The 17021-nt window shown below is 46.3% G+C and overlaps 1 long non-coding RNA gene across 1 annotated transcript; it reads left to right on the plus strand.

The window, feature by feature from the left end:
* The first annotated feature begins 1047 nt into the window (after positions 1–1047).
* Positions 1048–2315, plus strand: LOC146177920 (uncharacterized). Its single transcript, XR_014701108.1, has 2 exons — positions 1048–1471; positions 2263–2315. It is a non-coding gene; the product is annotated as an uncharacterized LOC146177920 (long non-coding RNA).
* Positions 2316–17021: the final 14706 nt, after the last annotated feature.

Here is a 17021-nt window from a genome sequence, read left to right on the forward strand (position 1 = left end):
TGAAAACGTGCATAACAATGTAGAGAAGACTATATCAAAGGGATTTTGCTTTGTAATGTTAAATAATGTTTATAATACAACATAATGATATTCTTTGATAATTTATAACAACATAATAATTGTAACATTGAAAAGATCAGATAATTACTTATGTAACACAAACAATAATACTTACACAATAGTTTTATTATTCTAATGTTGCTTCCAGCTGAAGAATTATTTGGCAATTGCTGATTTGCTTCTTGTTCATTGTTTATTGGCATAGATGAAACATGTATCTATGAGCGGAAACAGGTCTTGTCATCACCTTTGCATGCGGTTCACTCTGCGGAGAAAGTCTTTTACATTAACATGACCAACATATGTGCAGCAATCCCGTCCTTTGAGCTAAATTGTAGAATATATTTGTAGCAAAAGTTATAAATTTTCAACATGGATCTTTTTTATCACATTAACCAATTCCTATCACTGCTTTGCCGGCTTCCGCCCACGATGCAGCATCACAGCCAGTGAAGAGGATATCGGGTACTTTTTTGTAAAAAAATATCATAATGGGTGGGCTTTACAGCAACATAAGTTGGCATGCAGAGAAGCCCCCTGTTTGTATACTGAAAACGTCCTTGCATTCCATCATTCTACAGTGTTCCTTTTTTTTTTTCTCTCTTTCAAAAACAGCGTACCTGGAAAATCATTGAGATGGGGCAGTAAGTAAATATTTTCCAGCGCTGAAAAATCCGGCAGATATAATATGTGCCTCGTGACTATAGTTCAACCCGCATGCATTAAATAAAGATTTTAGTTTTTTATTACTATTTTGCATGATCACCACAGCTCGTTTCGTAATATATTCAACCAGCTGTTACGCCCAAATGCGAGCACCCTGTTCTTTCTGTGGTACATATATGTCTCACTTGTAATATGTGGCACATATGATAACAGGCCGCGCGCACTACCGCGACCCTAGTGTGATTCGCATTTCATATAACCTAGAATTGCTTACACGGAAGCTCTACGGATAATATATAGCTACGCTTAGGCGTCGTTAGGTGGGATGTCCTGTTCACTGCAATTCTCTGAGACACTCGAAGTTGTATACTATCTCGTGTATGGTGTTCTCGTGTCTCCCAGGCCGCGTCGTCTGCCATCTCAGCTGCAGCCATGGATGGTATAACAGAATTTACAGGCGAAAACTAAAACACACCATCTATGCGGACCTTTATAGAGTCTGAAATTTAATTTTTAAGTGCAATATTTTCATTTGCGGTTGCTTTCTTTTTTTGTCAACAATTGGTACAGTGCGGCACTGCTGCAAGCTACTTTCACTGCGGGACGTATTACAAATGGCGGCGAAGAGATGTGTCGTTGTAGTAGACACCATAGTTGTAGTAGTGTTCTAACCACTGTAGTTAGTGTGCTAGCCTCCAGGGACCATATTACCACATTGAGAACACTTCCCGCATTGACTATTTTGGTAAGGCTCTCTTAGCATTACTGAAAGTTATATAAAAAGAATTCACAGTGTATTTATTGCATCAGTCATTTATCGTAAAATTTGCGCGTAGATAGTTCAATCATTTGTGCTCCCGGTTTCTTCACGTCGTTGGGATACAAGCGGGACAGTGTGTGTACCTGCGAGGTTTGTGTGCAGTGCGAGTTGCTTACAGCCCCTTCGGTCACGTCTTCTCCAAGTGTGCAGTGCTGTACTTAAAGTAGTACGTAGTACATGTTAATTTGGTGCGGTAGCTACTCGCTGTTGCAGTATTTTTTTTTTTATGTTGCTTTCCCGAGAACTGGACCTCATATGTAAGTGCATCGTTGTTGCTTTCAGCTGTTTTAGGCACAGCCTGCCTGTATGCTAGCACACCGTTTGTTGTGTATGCTTCGCCCCTCTGTACCTGTGCACTGCAGAGAAGCACCAGGGCAGATGATCATCACTGTATTTTAGTTCATGTCATGGGCCGCCGGGACTTCATGTTCTGCCTTGTTTTACATGCTTACATTTTAGTTAACTGTTAATTCATATAGCTGTAAATATTTCGTCATACTGTCCAGGATGCCAAATGAGTTGTTGAAATGTCAGGATGACGCTAGAAATATATTGATCCTTGTTTACCCTTTTGTGCTGTGCTACTGCCACAAATTCTGAACAGAACCAGTCAATTCATTTTCTATTGCTGTCCAAAAGAACTTAAGTATACTCTCTTCATCAGTTTAAAAGAACTTCTGCTTGTGTTGCCTCATATATGTTCTGTTTTCACCCAGGACCTCTCCACCTTCCCCAGTACTTCAAGAAATAAAAGTAGTCACTGAGCCGAGCTTAATTGTCCTTTGCTACTTTCACTAGAAACACATGACCCTGCTCGTCCATGTCATGGGCACGGTTAATGCTGACTTTGCAGAGTATGCTTTTCTTGTCTGCAATATTTGGGCATTTTCAAAACATATTCATCATTGCTCGTAGCAGGCATGCCCAAGTGGACAAAAATACTGACTCTTCTAGAAATGAGCCCCACCTTGGCTTATGTGTCATGACATCAACTGTAGTTGATGTTGGGACTTGAGTCACAGGTGCCGACTCTAACTACAAAAGGCCTCAATTCAACTGGGAAGGGCATTCTTACACATCTCTTGACTGTGGACCAGTGCACTTGCGCTATTTCGAAAACATGCAAAAATACAGATCAAAACAGGATTGCTGTGCTGGGTGTTTAAATGTTTCGTTACTGGACAGTAGGTGCAGCAATTTCGCAAGAGTCCATGTGCCTGGTACGTTGTCACAAGAATGCACACAAAGAGACATATATATTACTTTGGTTGTTTTTATTCTAAAAGTATTGTGAGCTTGAAAAATTCCTTTATGCTGACAAAAGTATGTTCTCTGTGCGAGTTCAAAGTGTTGTGGTGGTGCCTGCTGGCCACAAGGTCAAAAGACATGCACAGAGAGAGAGAGAGAGAGACCCTTTAATGAAGAACAGAGATTTTAGCCGTTTAAATTTCTCTGACATGCTACTCTGTGTAGGAAGGGGAATTCGGGAGGTAAAGATGGAAAAAGAATCCTGAGGAGATTAAAAGAAATTAAGAGGGAGATAAAATGCAGCCATTAAGTGTGTTCTAAGGTGCATCGTGGAGTAATGGTATAAAATGAAATGATGAAATGCATAGTCCGATAAATGCGCTTATATAGTTCACAGCATGAAAAATGCCACAGTGCGACATTCAAGGTGAACTTAGTTTGTCTAAAAGTCCAATGTCTTTCAAATACGTAAATAAAAAGTTCGTTGCGAGTCTCTGTTGCCTAGGGCAGGCTAAGAGACCTAAAACAATGCCCATTGTTAAAGGCCCTGAGGAGAGCTTTTCTATGCTATGTTCGTAGTATGCACGCTCGTCAGCGTACGCAGGACACTCAAAAGACATGCACATGTTTATTCAAAGCTTTAGGCACTAAAAAAAAATTATTACTGCTTAGAAGTGTGCTTCCTGTCATAGCAGTATGCATACACATGCATGTCCTTTTAAGAACCAGCTGGCAGTAAATTTACTACCAGTAGATTATTATACCTACAGCTGTATGCGCTCACATTTTCTGTGATTCAGTTAACTTTCTTTTCAGCCGTATAATGTGCTACTCCTGTGTGGGTAAAGAAAGATCACTTGGGGTTTACTTCTTTAGTTAATGGGTTTAACGTCTCAAAGCATAGTAGAATAGTCGAGAAATTTCAACCACCTGGGTTTTATAGCGTGCACTGACATTGCACAACCCAAGGGCACCTTGGTTTACCTATCAAAAAAGGGGTCGCCGCGGCATGGAACTTAGGGTCTACCTCAGTCTTTTTGTGAGCCCAAGTATTCAATGTAAGTGTAGTTAATGCAAAAATGGTCATACTTAGATCTGTACTGTAACGAAGAAATTCTGCTCTTTTGCTGTCATATAGACCTGAAAAAAATGTTTAATGTGGGAAATTTAATAAAGCAAGCAAGAACATTAGTTTGGCGTAGTTTATTTTGATATATGTGATATAAGGTGTATGTAGATGACTTTGTATCTTCTTGCCTGCTGTTCCTTGTATCGCTTAGCGCAAGTTTCTCGGCATTTGACAACTGCCACAAAGGACCAGGCCTGCTATTTTAAAGCAGATTGAAGATCAGGACAGTTTACATGGTTAAACCACATGAGAACATATGTCGCTGCTGATGTCACACGCACATTTAATGCAAGCAAACACAAAGGCAGGTAAATTTAAGACAGATGACGTCGCAGAAACAGCCGAAAAGTGGTAAGGCATGCCACCTGCCAGAGGCATGCTGTGAGGTAGGCCGTAATGTGTGCTGCTCAAGCTGCCAGGAGTGACATAGATATAAAGCCCAACTTTAACCAAGCCGTATGAATGTGCTTGCGTGACCTAGGGTAGCATGTCTAGCCTGGGACCCAAGAGTCCTAGAAGGCGATTCTGATCTCACCCTCCCATCTCAATGGCGAAGCTAAAGTTAGCAGCACTTGCCGATTCAACCGTGACATGCGGTCTTGTGACGTCACAGGAGTCACCTGTTCATGTCGCCTGCCAACTGCAAGAGGCATCCTCAAATAGTTGAAGACAAAGGTCACGGCATCAGACATACCTCACACCTTTATTTACCCCATGCTTTTGCAGTAAATCTGAATTCGACATAATTGTTTTGCTTTTTCTTGGTTATTGAAAAGTCGTATCTTTGTTAAGAAACGAAGGTGCCATTTAAAAGCACTTTATGAAGCAGAATGTATATAATAGGTTACAATCTTTTGACTCTTTTATGAGGCACAAATAGCCCAAAGCTCAAGATGTATGTAAGGTGAGGATGGGTCTTGTCTGCTTCCCCGAGAAACTTCGGCAGCTTCACAAGTTCCCTACTGTGCAGCTTAACTGCACACCCCAAGGCATGGGGTCCTTTGACCAACCATGCAGGTAACCTGCATGCAACAAGTGTGCTAAGAAAGCTTTAGTAAAAGTTCACGAGGAATCTGTGCTTGGCTTATTGACTACTGCTGTCAAGCCTTATGGGCCACAATGTCATGCAAAAGGTGCTGTCACAGATACCAAAGCCAAGGGAGTAGTAGACTGGGCATTGCGACAAAAGCATTTTTGAAGAGTAACAAAATCATAGGAAGTGCCAGGCAACTCTACTCTTTGCTCTTGCAGAGAGTCAGGGTCTGCCATTATGGTACTCTCGGTGGGGTGGCACAAAGAAAACATGGGGGAGAGTACTGCTCTTCATAAACATAATTAAAAAGAAAAAAAAAACAACAATGAGAGCTTCACATGCTTACCAGGAAGGAGGCATTATATGAATGTGTTCTTTCTGTCAGGGCCCGAAAGGGGCTATCGGATAGCTTTGCAGACGGTGCCCGCCTGCCACCGTCTCTCGCTTTCCTTCGCCATAGTCATTGCATACAGTGCATTAGGAGTGCACAGTAACTGTTCAAGCTTTGCATCCTGTCACCAAAGTTGCAAGATCACTTGACTGGGTGGCAGCAGTGCCCTGAGCACTGCATAGGCTAAGATGGCCTTAGAGCTTGGGTTTAAAGTTGCGGCTCCATATGCAGAACTTCAATGTCTATCTATATGGGGTTTTATGGCGCTTAAGCAACTGTGGCTATCATGCACCAAACACAAATGTCTTGGCTTTTGATTCATTATTGTCAAGTGAAGTAAACTTAGGGTGTTACAGCAGAGACATGGATGAAATAAACTATAGTGTGTGCCAAGAAAAAAGTCAAGGTTTATATACCTATTTTTTTACTTTTACCCCGCCACAGTGACTCGGTGGTTAAGATGTTCAACCACTGAACCAGGGTACAGTGGTTTGAGCCATGGCAGCCGTGTTTGAATTGATGCAGAACGCATAGCACCCGTGTACTGTGCACAGTCAGTTCCTCTTAAAGAAGTTAAAGGTGATCGAAATGATCCAGAGCCCTCCCCTACAGTGTCGCTCATAGCCCAAGTTAGTCTGGAATGTATACAGCTGTTGTGCTTTTCATCCCGTTCGATCATGAATTCAACCCGTAAAGCTATTGATTAAAAAATGTAATTCCACTGACTGCGAGGATGTTTTAATATTTAGACATAGTAGGTAAAAAAATATGACTGAATAAACATGTTTAGTAAATGCTAAGTAATTTAACTGCATGTGTATGCAACATTCCCCATTTAGGCTCTTGGAACGTCCGATCAACGTTAAAAAGGGAGCGGATCAGTGTCGCGCCTTAACAAAGGAGCACTATTTAATTATTTTCATGGAAACCTGAAGTAAAAGCAGATAACCTTGTTGGTGGAAAGTCGTCCTAATAAATAGCGTCGCAGGTCAGTTCCAGCCCAAAATGGGGAGACTCGACTATTCCTCCAGTAGGTGCGCTGAATAGAGCACCTCTGCAACTCCAGCCAAGGAACAGGCCTACTGGTAGTCTACCAGATATGGTTCCCTCACCATCTTGGATACACAATGCAGTGCCTACCTATAACGATCGTTTGTGTGTAGAAGTTGAGTGGTCTGGCTTACATTAGCTGTGTACTTGTTCTGGTCTCACAGGAGAATGGCGAAGAAAGCAATTTACGCCAAAGGCTTGCTCTTGACAATGCCGTAACCTAACCGGTCAAGTGAGTTGGTAAATGAGAACATAGATGTCATTTGCCCCGTGCAAACATCTTTAGCTATTTCTGTCTGCTCGTACAAAATCGTGACTGCTACATGAAAAATATTGGTCAACATAATTCACTGTCCTAGTCACCATGCAGCCACCACACGACACACTATTTGAAGGTGAGCAAAAGTAAGGAACATCCCTTTATCTTTCGCACGACGATATGCACAAAAGGCCAGAAGGGCTATGTAATATATGCGAAAGACTGGCTCATTCCTACCAAATGCCTATACCTGAATTGAGCAATACTTTACATAACCAACTACTGTTCTGGATGGAGCACCCGGGTTCGAACCAAAGAAACATAATGCAACTTGTAGCATACACAAGACAGCAACGCAGAAATTGAATACTCTCCAGCCGTTCTGTATTTCACTTCGTTTTCTTGCGTACACATGTGCAACAACACAGTCTTTATCATATTTCCACCGCACTTAAAAGAAAAAAAAAACCTTGCTAATATCCTCTAATACATCACAGTCTTTTAAACCTTGCGGGAAGTTTCTCTTCACATTTACTTCTGCGGAGAGAAGGAAGAGGAGTAGTAGTTGCTGCTGTTGAGGCACACTTTGGTTGAGGGGGGTCTGTCGGTTCTATGTCGGGCAAAGCCAGGAATGAGGAAGTTCCCGGGCTAACATCTGCATTATTGGGGTTATGCGAGGTTGGACTCTGGTCTGCGTTTCTGGTACGTGGACTGGTCGACACTCGGGTGCAGTCAGTGGGCAACAATATGTTAGTGGGGAAAGCCATCAGAGCCGAAGGCGGAGGTTGGCGCTGAACAACTGCTTTTCTAACAGCTCATAATTTGGACGAGTGCCACACTCGCCCATCATCCAGCAGGTGTGAGACTGGTTCAATTCGCTCCACAACTCTTCGAGGCTCTGGAACCGAGCAGCCAGCTTGCCTCGCACAATCTGCTTGCAAACTCGCACATAGTCGCCAATCTGAAAGTCATAGTGCTCGGTTCCACTCTGCTGGTCTGCATAAAGCTTATATTTGGCTTGCTTCTGCTCTAGCCACTGGCAATAGAGCTTCAGCGCTCTTGTACGATCAGTCGAGAATCACTGATCCGGGCAGGCACACAACGTTAAGTCTTATGCAAGGCATCTGGCCATGAACTAGGATGGCTAGTGAGATTCCTGCCGTGGAATGTGGCGCACAGTGGTAGACACAGAGTTATAATAGCGGACGTAGGTCACGTTGCTCGCAAAGAGCCATCTGAACATATGCCCTGAAAACCCTATTAAACTGTCCTACAAGTTCTTTGGGTTAAGGGTCATAAACTGAGGAGTAGCAGTTACGTATACCCCGAGGATGAGAATTTTGGTCCGTGATCCGACACTATTTCCTCAGGGTAATCCTCGTGAACAAATGTACCTAGAAGCAATTCTTAAACTGTGGCAGTTGTGAAAGAAGCCTCTGGCCATTTACTGTAATAGTCAATGAGTGTTATTGCAAAGCGACAGTTACTAGGAGCTTGGTCGAAACGCCCCACGATGTCAATAGCAGGCTTATCCCAAAGCTTGCCTGGCAAAGCAACAGGTTGCAGAGGAACAGTAGAGACCTGAACAATAGCAGCACTGCTGGAAGAATCATCTTCGACTTTCTGCACTTCACTGGAACGATCAGACGACTTGCAGACAGATTCCAAATAGCCCACTTCGCCGCACCGACGACACTTTCGTTTGCGAGCTTGCCATGTGGAGTCGTTCGCCAAGTGGGCAGGAGAACCGCAGCGATAGCACGAACACTCCGGAAGTGCAGATGAAGATTTACATAGGTGGCAACTGCATTTGATGCAAGGGACCTGAAGGACCCGTTATGGTGTGCACTCGCATCCCACGCGCTGTACTGGTGCGACCTCTTCTGACAGCTCCTTTGCTTCACAGGAAGCTTGCTGGCACTGTCTAGCGCGACAGAGTCAAGAAGGAGATGGCGTTCACTGAAATAGTGACTAATGGTCTTCACCAGCTGGTCCCTGATGATGTCCGCGAAGCTCCCAAAACCGCAGTCGCCGACAAGGCTGCGAAGGGCAGCGATGTACTCATATGCTATCTCTCCGGCAGTTTGTACTCGGCAGTGAAAACGGTGGCGTGCGGCGATCACATTTACGGAAAATTTGTAAAGATAGCATCGAGTGTGAGGCAGCAGCGGTAGGCGCTGAAGGGGACGACGGCGACAATGTGTAGAAAATTCGCTGGCAGGATAGCCCTCTCCGGTTAGCAGAAGTGTGGAGGTATCTAGTGGAGACACCAGACGCCATCATTAGTTGTGGAACGCCAGCCTCCATTACTCCCACGGAAGGGCGGAGGCGGCTGAAGACCTGAAAAGCTCATGATGGACGGTCAGCAGTCTACGCCGAAGTCTTGGATTAAGCTAACATCCTCGTCGCCAAAATATGAAGGTATCTTACACGAGACAGGAACGCAGCAATTGACTTTTTCTCGCTGCGCGCGTGCAACACTTCGCCTTTACCACACAACTCACAACACAAAATAGCTCATGCGTACCAATAGCAATCATTAACACCGCCGCAACAAAATTAACGCCTTTAAAGCTATGACAACGAGCAAACTTAACACAGATGAATCGCCACTCGGCTACAGTACCACGCTGGTACAGAACACTTGCAGAGCGCCATTTTAACGGAAGCGCGCATCCACTGACGTCATCATGCACGGGTCACGTGAGTGTGACGTATTTCCGTGCGTGGCAGTAGGTGAAACGTGTGTGGGGTCGGCTGCTGCCACGGGCGTGACTCTAGCCTCGGCCAAATATGAAAACCAGCGATGTGTTCGCGCTAACGTGGCGCAATATCAACACTGTAGACAGTGTAGATGATCGCAGGTAAGTAACGTTACAGGGGAAGCTTTATTTTATTAACACTGCCTTCCGCAATAGATTTCATTACAGCATTTCTTGCTCGAGAAAATGAAAAACAGGTGCCGCTTGTTCAAGTTATGTCGCCTTTCGCTCAAGGTTCTTACCTTGTGTTCTCGACTAGCAGTCCATGATCAAGAAGCATTTGGAGTAAATGCGGATGATCTGTAACACCCAGACGGCTGCTTCAGCTACGTAGTCGCCGCCGGGATCTCGCCAGATGCTCTCAAGAGCAGTCGGCATCGGCACGCACCGCCCGCAGCTGCACCTGTTCGAAAGCTTCGGTTAGCGATTGCGCACTCTCGCAACGGTCAAACGTAGGCTAGGCTGCAAGACTCGGACATACATACCAATGCGTAGTTCCGAAACGGCTGGGATCGGGAGGCTGACGGTCGGGGCTTCTGCAAGCCGGAGTTGTGCCGCGGTTACCGCGGCCTCTCGACACAAGTGTTACTGTACCGGTCGCTCGCAGGGTCCATCTTCGCCGACCTGGTACCCGAAAAGTTGCGTCGGCGTAAGGCTCAAAGCCCACGATGTAACCATGTTTTAACAGTAGCGACTATATTCTAGTTCACTATAGCAGCACAGCGACGCTGGAACCCAGGAAGGAACCTAGGCGTCGGCCATATTAAAAAAACCCTGTGTGAGCGTAGAGTAGGGCACAATTAGAACCTCTAAAATACACCGAGCTTGGTCAACTTTGGCTCAGCAGGCTCCGGCAACGGGAGCTTCTCATTGGCTTAGCGCTATGACGTACTCTGTTGTGTTGAGGAGGACGCGCGCTAGGAAACCGAAATTCTGTTTTTGTCGCTATTAAATCAACGCGGGCGATGAAACGAATCGAGGTATATTATATGATGCAGGACAAGGATTCCATTTAACTAAGCCGTGCAAAATTTCCGGAAAACGTTTCACGACCCCTTTAATTGCGGCGCTGGTTGTGCGCCCGCTATTTTTTTTCGTTAATTCCCGGCTCCTTCATTAAAATAATATGTCAACATGGTTTCCGGTCGAAGAAATCGTCAACTCCAGCCGTCACAGAAATTATGTAAAACGATCGACATTTTTACGTATAACGGAAACAGAAATTTGCACGCTTAACGGGTTAATTCCGTTTTCCTGCCTTGTTTATTGCATGGCTAACGCAATAAACAAAACAATGCGGCATCAAATTTCTTTAATTGGAGTGCTCCAAAGCTCGCGTAATGCACTTTTAAATGTTGCGACAAACATTTCGCAACAGTTCACGCGTATTGTCCCAACATCCGATACTAAGGTCATTATTATATTTTGAGTAAACCATCTCCATAAACGTTTGGACGGTCATCATCATCATCAGCCTGACTATATACCCACTGCAGGGCGAAGGCCTCTCCCATATTTCTCCAATTAACCCGGTTCTGTGCTAGCTGCATCCACTTGACCCCTGCGAATTTCGTAACCTTATCTGCCCACCTAACTTTCTGTCGCCCCCTGCTACGCTTTCCTCCCCTTGGAATCCAGTTTGTTACCCTAAGCTACCATCGGTTATCCTCTCTTCGCACTACATGTCCTGCCCATGCCCATTTCTTCTTGATTTCCACTAGAATGTCAGTAACTTGAGTTATTTCTTGGACCCAATGCACGCTTCCTACCTCTTAAAGGAACAGAACACTGGAATTTAGGTCTCGATGTTTTTTCGCCGCAGTGGAAACATTTATGTCTAAAATGTTCGATTCCATAACGGTTTTGTTAGAAACGCTGTAGAAAAATTTTACCGGGAATTTTTCAATCAATGCGCGCGCTCGTTTTTATGTAGTCCGATGCTGGAAACCATGAGCAGCGACCGCGATGACATCTTGGGATCGACAAAAAAGACGTACCGAAAACAAATGTAACTTTCACTCACCGCACAGTAATCACCGATTTTTTGCGTAGAGTACCGTCCTTTTCAGTCTCACATTCAATGATGTTACGGCACAATAACGCACGCCCTCGTCGACGAAAGTTTTAGTGAGCATTGTCATTGCTTCATTCACGAAAGGCGGCGACTGGTGACATGCACCGTGGCACTGGGATGGTGGCTGCACTTGTAAACAGCTGCTGCCACGCACAAAAATAACAAAAGACGAAATTGCAAACACTGTGGCTCCATCTAGGGGCAAAACCTGAAATCACACCTCTTGCGGTGCGAAAGCAGGGGTGGTTTTTATTTAAGGACGCACTAGAGAGAAAAAAATGAACAATGTGCAGTTACGAAAATCGGCGATATATTGCTGACATGTAGTCACGTGGGGGCATGGAGGAAGGAAAAAAACTCCTTCCTCCATGCGTGGGGGTACAATATAGTTCTCAAAATAACAGCTTGAGGGGCTAGTTGGTGCTGCATCGTATTCAGATATGTGGCGCAACAAACACAAACGAGAAGATACACAACACACGCGTGTGTTGTGTATCTTCTCTTGTGTTTGTGTTTGTTGCGCCACATATCTGAATACGATACACTATAGTGGGGGGCTACACTACAGTGGCTAGAATCACCGCTAAGCGGCGCCTATGGGGAGCATTGAAGCCGTCTGGTGATGCTTCCGCTAGATGGCGCGCCTTCTCGCTTAACTCTTGGATAAATTGGATAAATTCGATGGAAAGGAAACAGAGTGTGGAATTATACCGAAAGTGGAAAATGCAGATCAGGAAGGAAGATTTCTTTGATAACTCAAGAGGCAGTGCCCTACTTTTTGAAGCTAGATCAGGGTGCCTTAGAACACGCAGCTACAAAACGAAATTTAACAATGGAGATGACGCATGTGCTGTATGTGGAAACTCCAGTGAAACAATTGCCCATATTATACTCGAATGTAATGGTATCCATCCGGAAGTTGGTGCAGGCGCAATCACTGTTCCTGAAGCTCTGGGGTTTAGAAATAACAGTGGCCGGGTGAATAAACCGGCGATGGAAACTAGCAAAAAACGACTGGAAGATTGGTGGCTTAAAAGCAGAGAAGTGACATAATGTTAGTAATGTAGGAACAAAATCTAATAAATAGAATGATGGTTTAGTTAATCATTCTAAATCAATAATTAAGATATAGGGAGAAAAATGAGCATGATAGCTACTGCTACCACCCCGTTTCAAAGGGGACGCTCCTATATTCCATCCATCCATCCATCCTCTTAACCCACGGCAAAACTACAAATGAGGCGGTACAGGGAGATATGGGCTGGGCATCTTTCGAAGTACGGGAAGCTCAGAGTAAAATATTATATGAGGAACGCCTGAGGAAATTGGACAGTAACAGATGGGCAGCTAAAGTATTTATATTAAATACCTGTACCTAAAACGCGTTGACTCACAATGGAGGAAAAGAACTAGGAAACTAACTAGTAAGTATGCTAGGAACGAGGACGGAGAAATAAAGAGCATTAAGCAACAGGTGTAAAACACAGAAGGTAAAAATTGGATAAATTCGATGAAAAAGAAACAGAGTGTGGAATTATACCGAAAGTGGAAAATGCAGATCAGGAAGGAAGATTTCTTTGATAACTCAAGAGGCAGTGCCCTACTTTTTGAAGCTAGATCAGGGTGCCTTAGAACACGCAGCCACAAAAAGAAATTTAACAATGGAGATGACGCATGTGCTGTATGTGGAAACTCCAGTGAAACAATTAATTGACCATATTACACTCGAATGTAATGGTATCCATCCGGAAGTTGGTGCAGGCGCAATCACTGTTCCTGAAGCTCTAGAGATACCAGTGGCCGGGTGAATAAACCGGCGGTGGAAAATAGCAAAAAACGACTGGAAGATTGGTGGCTTAAAAGCAGAGAAGTGACATAATGTTAGTAATGTAGGAACAAAATTTAATAAATAGAATGATGCTTTAGTTAACCATTCTAAATCAATAATTAAGATATAGGGAGAAAAATGAGCATGATAGCTACTACTACCACCCCGTTTCAAAGGGGACGCTCCTATATTCCATCCATCCATCGATCCTCTTCCTTTTTTTTTCTCTCTCTTTGCTTTTTCTTTCTTTCTATTTTGGCTGGGACGCAGTTTAGTGTCCACCCGTTACGAAGGGTACAGCCTCAAATCATCATCATCATCAACAACGTGGCGGGAGCGGTGTAGTGCGGCAAATCGCAACCACCGGATGACCATTAAGGAAGGTGTTCCGGACGTAATAGCGGCCGCTTGGGCAGACTACTTGCACCTAAAGCACAAGGTGCAAACACTGGTGCAGGCGAAACTCGCGGAGCACAACCTTCGGCTCATGAGGTCCCTGCGCGAGGAGGGCAAGACGGCAGCGCAGAAATTTTGGGGCTATGTGCGTTCAATGGACCGGCGGGATCCCCCGCTGGCCCCAATCATCGATGCGACGACAGGGCAGCCAGCTGAAAATCGGCAAGAGTACCTGACGGCATACTATGCCACCTTGTATGGACAGACGGTAGCATGTGAGGAGCCCGAAGAGGAGACCGTAACCTCGCCGATAGATGAGGGGACTCCGGAAGAGATGGAGCCGCGATGGAAGATCTCCAGCAAGACCATGGAGCGCGCCCTCACTCGCATAAGTGAAGTGCTCGTACAGCCCCGCGACCTGATGACGTGCCGGCTCGTTTGGTGAAGAGCCTCGGCCCGGAGTCAAGAGAACAGCTCGCTGGCCTCTTGACAGCTGTTATCAAGGGAGCACCAATCCCAGATGAATGGCGGCGGGGGCGAGTCGTTCTCATTCCAAAGAATAGAGAAGTGATGGGAAACTTGCCTGACTTCCGCCCGATTACAGTCACCAGTGTCATGTACCGGCTCTTTGCCAGGGTTCTAAAGGAGTGGCTCAGTGGCTGGGTGGAGGCTCGCGGTGTGCTGCACCGAGCTGCAGAATGGCTTCCGGCCAGGCCGCCGGTTAGATAACTTATTTGTCATCACGCAGTGTGCAGGCATCGCGCGGAAGGCATCGCTCGTTGTTGTGCTGCTTCATGGACGTCGACAAAGCGTACGAACGTGCCCCATGAGGCCTTGTTTGCGTGTCTGTTGTCGCGCGCGCGGTCTCCCAATGACACTCGTGTTGACCATCCGGCGCCTCTACAGGTGGAACTAAATCACTGTGTGCTTTGGTGATGTGCATTCAGAGCGCATAGTGGTGACGAAAGGCCTTCGGCAGGGCTGCCCACTGTCGCTGCTCTTGTACCTGGTATATGCGTCAAGCGTGGAGCGGGCCCTGGTTGCATCAAGCCTGGGATTTCGCCTGCGGCTGAGCACAAGCGGAGTCGACGAGGGCTGCCGACTGATTGGCTTTCGCTGACGACCTGGTCGTGATGGCAGAATCGGCGAGGGACCTTCAGCGGCTCGTCGATATCTGCCACGCTGAAATCTCCGTGCTGGGGCTGCGGTTCAGCACTAAGAAAACGGCGGTTGTCCGGCTGGCTGGTGAGCACGCGGGCGAGGACGAGATCACGCTGGGCGGGCACCATCTGACCACCTGCACAGCGTATAAATACCTCGGAGTACACCTCTCCGATGGGGCGGACATGTACTCTGTGCACGAAGCGGCTCTACGCCAGAGTGCACTCCGGGCTCAGTGCATCCCCCGCCGCCGGTGCCTGTGGGGCTGCAGCCGTTATTTGATGGTGCGCGACCTTTGGAAGTTGGTTCACGTGCCGCGGCGCTGTCGTTCGCCAACTGTGTGGTTTGCCTGTCAGCTGTTACGCGCGGATGGCTTGAGAGGCGACAACATATGAGGTTGGGCGCATTGCCCTTTGCTGCCATGGCCAGGTTGCCATTGAGGCCATCCTGGGCGACATAGGCTGGTCCACCTTCGAGGCACGGGAGGCGGCCAGCAAGTTGGCCTTTCGCGGCCGACTGCTCTTCTTGCCACGGGAGCGTTGGGTGAGGCGCGTGTTCGAGTATTTGGCTGCCACTTGCATCCGGACGGACTCGGCCAGGCGAGTTTATCAACTTGAGAAGAAGTTTGGCTTTTTCACCCACCCTATGGCGGCTGACTCTCCATCCAAATGGGCTGCTGAAGTGCGGCTGCGAGCGGGGAGGCTGAGGGTGTCAGGTGGGCCAGGGATATGGAAGCCAAGTCCACGTTGGCGCTGTACCGGGAGCACAAGCAGAGCATCGGCCCGGTGCGGTTCTACGACAACAGCATAGGCAGCGGCCTCCTTTTTGAGGCACGGGCTGGTGCCTTGCGGACTTTGCTCTACCGGCGCCGTTTCGATCCTGCTGTGTCGGTACTCTATGCAGGGTGTGCGGCACTGAGGACGAATCGGTGGAGCATTTAGCCTTGCGCTGCCCTCGTCTCTCCATGCCGGCCATAGAGGGCGCCACACTCCCACAGGCGCTCGGTTTCCCCTCAACCCCACCCGCAACAGTGGACGGCGCCGCCGGAGACAGCGCGGCCGTTCGCCGAATGGTGGAGTGCAGTTCGCCAACTGTGATGAAGTTTGGGCCGGGTGTGGGGGTATAGTGGGGGTGTGTGTGTATGGTCACGGCCGGTCTCGAGGGAGAGCGCGCGCTCTTTCTTACGGCCTTCTCAATCGCCGCGTGAACAATGGGAACTTTTCTCCTTGAGTCACGCTCTCCGCCACCGCAAGGGGCGCGACCTGCTCACTGTTCGCTCCGCATCTGCTTCAGCGGCGGCGGGTGGCTTTTGCATGGTTTCGCGCTGTCGCTAGCTTGTTTCGTGGTGTGTGCAGCCCCGAAATGAACGAACACGGAAGGTAGATACTCCAGCGGCATGTCAGCGTACTACACACAAGAACCGAGTCTTTATATAAGAACACTGTCGCTCTGCAAGCGTTCTGCAAGCATATATAGACATGCATTGCGGCATGGTAGCTACTTTTGTCCATTTTAATCCGAATTTTTCCCAAGCCTGCACACGAATAGCAAAAAAAAAAAAAAAACTGATCATATCGAAGCTTCGTCAAGGCTAACATTACAGCAACTCGTCTGCAACAGCAAAACCATCTTTCAGCAAATTTCATAAAAATGTAATTTAAGTTGCATAATGCTTGCATGATATAAAGTATTAGTATAACAGTGAAAGTAAAGACTGTAAGGTTGAGTTTTCAATGTTATAATTTATATATTAGGAAATGTGTTGTATTTTAACATTATTTAATTTTGCAAATAAATGCTGTTTTAATTAAATTTTACATGATATTATGCTTATTATGAAAACAATAGAGAAATGGTTTGATATTCATGACACCACTTGTGCTGAAAGCGGTAAAAAGAGGCTAATAAATGACGCAGCTGGGGATACTCGATTGCAGTGGCTGACAAACGAGTTCACTTGCTATATCGAAAGCATCCCAAGAAACTTCTAAAGCGGTAAAGAAGGAAAACTTCACTGAAGAAACATCTCAAGAAATGCTGTTCATCAGGAGTCTACTGTACAAGTGGTAGAATACCTCCTCGGGAAAGGTGTCGGCTCCGTCCACATCAGGAAAGTCAAATAGTGGCCCCATTGAGGCTCTCTT

This window comes from Amblyomma maculatum, chromosome 10, assembly GCF_055883805.1.
Source record: "Amblyomma maculatum isolate TAMU_Amacu chromosome 10, ASM5588380v1, whole genome shotgun sequence".
Taxonomy (NCBI): domain Eukaryota; kingdom Metazoa; phylum Arthropoda; class Arachnida; order Ixodida; family Ixodidae; genus Amblyomma; species Amblyomma maculatum.